The following is a 4668-nucleotide window of genomic DNA, read 5'->3' on the forward strand; positions in this document are numbered from 1 at the left end:
GCGACGACAGAGGAAAGGGCGGGCGCGCGTGCTGGGGAGCTCGGGGCGCACTCTGGCGGCGTTGCAACGGGTGGAGAGCTCGGGGCGGGGCAGGCGCGCTCCGGCGAGCGCCGGGCGGCGCGCAGCGCGGGGCTGCCGGGAAGCTTGGGGTGGGGCTGCGCGGCGGGCACGCTCTGACAAGCGCGGGATAGCCCAGGAGCTTGGGGCGGGCACGCACCGGCGAGGCAGAGCACGAGGCAAGGCGGAGGGGCTCGGCACGGGTGGGGCATGTCCGTTTGCGGTCAGGATGCATCCTGCGCGTTGGGCGCAGATACTTTCGTCTGCCTGTACGCCCCCGGACGTTCGTCAAATCGCACCCCAAACGGACAGAAGCGGACATCCGTTTGGGGTCGAAATGGGTCGTGCGGTGGAGTTGGCCTTAGCTTTGATGGTTCATGCTTGTATCAAAAAAAGTCTTCAATGCCGACCCTCAAACCGTCCGGACCGCACGGCTCATACGTGTTTTGCCATCCAACGCGGTGCTGTATCGGTCTGCATGCCGGTCGCTTTTTCCCGCAAACCGGAGACAGTGAGGGAGGGGCGTTTGCGGGCGTCCGGACGGCTACCACGTCTGCGTCTAGCAACCGTGGCCCATCCAAAACCCTTCTCCCTCGCCCGTGTGCGTTCCTGTCCGGCGCCAATTGCCTGCATTCATGCCGCTGTGAAGCGGCCGCTCCACATTGATGTTGGCACAAAAGAGGATGCGGCCTCTCATCGGCTTCGTCATTAAAGCGGCCGCTCCACATTGATGATGGGTCAGAGCGGACGCGACCTCTCGTCGGCGTCGTCATTGAAGCGGCACGTGGCTGAGAGAGCGCAACCCGCTGCATGCCCCGCTGAAACGCATCCTCGCTTGCCTCGATTAAAGCCGCGCGTGTTCCGAGAAACCTACTCCGACCACATATTCGTTCGCGAACCGTCTGGCATTAAACACAACGTCAGGTGGCTTCTTGCGTCCACTAGCTATTTAAATGAGCCCAAGTGTCGGCAAAGAACCGCACCACACGTCTGCTCCCCATCTCCTGCTTGCACCATATTCTCCACACTCTACATGGCATCCGGCGTGCAGGAAGAGGTGTTCTCCAATATAAATGCCGACTGGGTGGCTTGCCAAGCCCGCCAGATATGAGCTAGGCAACTTGCTGCTCCACCCCTCCTGTCGCTCGAGGCCATCAGCACCATGGACGAGGTTGCAGGCTGGCACGCGGACGGGCAAGTGGCCACTCCAAGCTAGCGCGTGGTTCAGCAACTCGTCGCTCCAAACCAGCTCACCGAGGAGCGCCGAGTTGCTCTAGGACGGCACGCGATGGAGCACGGCGGCATGGGCAAAGTTGCTGGCGTGGAAGAAGCAGTGTTGTATTGCTCCTTCCACGCCATCAGCCATCAATGCGCACGGAAACCGTGCCTACCAGCGAAGAAAGAAGTCGGCTTCACGCAGACCAACGACGCCGCCAGCACCTTCGCGCCTGATAACCAACAAGTATAGGGGATCACAACAATTTTCGAGGGTAGAGTATTCAACCCAAATTTATTGATTCGACACAAGGGGAGCCAAAGAATATTCTCAAGTATTAGCAGCTGAGTTGTCAATTCAACCACACCTGAAAGACTTAATATCTGCAGCAAAGTAATATGATAGTAGTGGTAACGGTGGCAAAAGTAACGGTATTGGTTTTGTAGTGATTGTAACAGTGGCAACGGAAAAGTAACTAAGAAAAGATCAATATATGAAAAGCTCGTAGGCAATGGATCAGTGATGGATAATTATGTCGGATGCGATTCCTCATACAATAATTATAACATAGGGTGACACAGAACTAACTCCAGTTCATCAATGTAATGTAGGCATGTATTCCGAATATAGTCATACGTGCTTATGGAAAAGAACTTGCATGACATATTTTGTCCTACCCTCCCGTGGCGGCGGGGTCCTATTGGGTCCTATTGGAAACTAAGAGATATTAATGCCTCCTTTTAATAGAGTACCGGACCAAAGCATTAACACTTAGCGAATATATGAACTCCTCAAACTATGGTCATCACCGGTAAGTATCCTGGTTATTGTCACTTCGGGGTTAACGGATCAAAACACATAATAGGTGACTATAGACTTGCAAGATAGGAACAAGAACTCACATATATTCATGAAAACATAATAGGTTCAGATCTGAAATCATGGCACTCGGGCCCTAGTGACAAGCATTAAGCATAGCAAAATTATAGCAACATCAATCTCAGAACATAATGGATAATAGGGACCAAACCCTAATAAAACTAACTCAATTACATGATAAATCTCATCCAACCCATCACCGTCCAGCAAGCCTACGATGGAATTACTCACACACGGCGGTGAGCATCATGAAATTGGTGATGGAGGAAGGTTGATGATGACGATGGCGATGGATTCCCCTCTCCGGAGCCCCGAACAGACTCCAGATCAGCCCTCCCGAGACAGATTAGGGCTTGGCGGCGGCTCCGTATCGTAAAACGTGATGAATCCTTCTCTCTGATTTTCCTCCCCGAATGTGAATATATAGAGTTGGAATTGAGGTTGGTGGAGCACCAGGGGGCCCACGAGGCAGTGGGCGCCCCCACCCTCGTGGACAGGGTGTGGGCCCCTTGGCCTTGATTCTTTTGCCAGTATTTTATATATATTCCAAAAATATTCTTCGTTGATTTTCAGGTCATTCCAAGAACTTTTATTTCTGCACAAAAATAACACCATGGCAATTCTGCTGAAAACAGCGTCGGTCCGGGTTAGTTCCATTCAAATCATGCAAGTTAGAGTCCAAAACAAGGGCAAAAGTGTTTGGAAAAGTAGATATGTTGGAGACGTATCAACTCCCCCAAGCTTAAATCTTTGTTTGTCCTTAAGCAATTCAATTGACAAACTAAAAGTGATAAAGAAAAACTTCTACAAACTCTGTTTGCTCTTGTTGTTGTAAATATGTAAAGCCAGCATTCAAGTTTTCAGCAAAGATTATGAACTAACCATATTCACAATAACATTTAGGTCTCATGTTTACTCATATCAATGACATAATCAACTAGCGAGCAATAATAGTAAATCTCGGATGGCAACACTTTCTCAAAACAATCATAATATGATATAACAAGATGGTATCTCGCTAGCCCTTTTTGAGACCGCAAAACATAAATGCAGAGCACCTCTGAAGATCAAGGGCTGACTGGAAATTGTAATTCATGGTAAAAGAGATCCAGTCACAGTCATAATCAATGTAAACTAATAGTAATACATGTAAATGACATCGGTGCTCCCCAACTGGTGCTTTTAATAAGAGGATGATGACTCAACATAAAAGTAAATAGATAGGCCCTTCGTAGAGGGAATCAGGGATTTGTAGAGATGCTAGAGCTCGATTTTCAAATAGAGATGAATAATATTTTGAGAGGTATACTTTCATTGTCAAATTAACAACCGAGTGATCTCGATATCTTCCATGCTACACACATTATAGGCGGTTCCCAAACAGAATGGTAAAGTTTATACTCCCCCTACCACCAACAAACATCAATCCATGGCTTGTTCGAAACAACGGGTGCCTCCAACTAACAACAATCCTGGGAGAGTTTTGTTTGCAATTATTTTGATTTGATTTGAGCATGGGACTGAGCATCCCGGTTACCAACCATTTTCTCGTGAGTGAGGAGCGGAGTCCACTCCTCTTAAGAATAACCCGCCTATCATGGAAGATATAGACAACCTTAGTTGATACATGAGCTATTCGAGCATACAAAACAGAATTTCATTCAAAGGTTTAGAGTTTGACATATACAAATTTACTTGGAACGACAGGTAGATACCGCATATAGGAAGGTATGGTGGACTTATATGAAATAACTTTGGGGTTTATCGAATTGGATGCACAAGCAGTATTCCCGCTTACTACAAGTGAACGCTAGAAAGAGACTGGGAAGCGACCAGCTAGAGAGCGATAGCAGTCATGAACATGCATTAAAATTAATCAACACTGAATGCAAGCATCAGTAGGATATATGTGACGCCCCCGATTCAATCGTACACTAATCATACACGCAAACGTGTACGATCAAGATCAGGGACTCACGGGAAGATATCACAACACAACTCTAAAACATAAATAAGTCATACAAGCATCATAATACAAGCCAGGGGCCTCGAGGGCTCGAATACAAGTGCTCGATCATAGACGAGTCAGCGGAAACAACAATATCTGAGTACAGACATAAGTTAAACAAGTTGCCATAAGATGGCTAGCACAAACTGGGATACAGATCGAAAGAGGCGCAGGCCTCCTGCCTGGGATCCTCCTAACTATTCTTGGTCGGCATCAGCGGCCTGCACGTAGTAGGCACCTCCAGTGTAGTAGGAATCATCATCGACGGTGGCGTCTGGCTCCAGGGCTCCAGCATCTGGTTGCGACAACCAGGTAGAAGGGAAAGGGGAAAAGAGGGAGAAAAGCAACCGTGAGTACTCATCCAAAGTACTCGCAAGCAAGGAGCTACACTACATATGCATGGGTATATGTGTAAAGGGCCATATCGGTGGACTGAACTGCAGAATGCCAGAATAAGAGGGGGATAGCTAATCCTGTCGAAGACTACGCTTCTGGCAGCCTCCGTCTT

The sequence above is a fragment of the Triticum dicoccoides genome, chromosome 5A, assembly GCF_002162155.2.
Source record: "Triticum dicoccoides isolate Atlit2015 ecotype Zavitan chromosome 5A, WEW_v2.0, whole genome shotgun sequence".
Lineage (NCBI taxonomy): Eukaryota > Viridiplantae > Streptophyta > Magnoliopsida > Poales > Poaceae > Triticum > Triticum dicoccoides.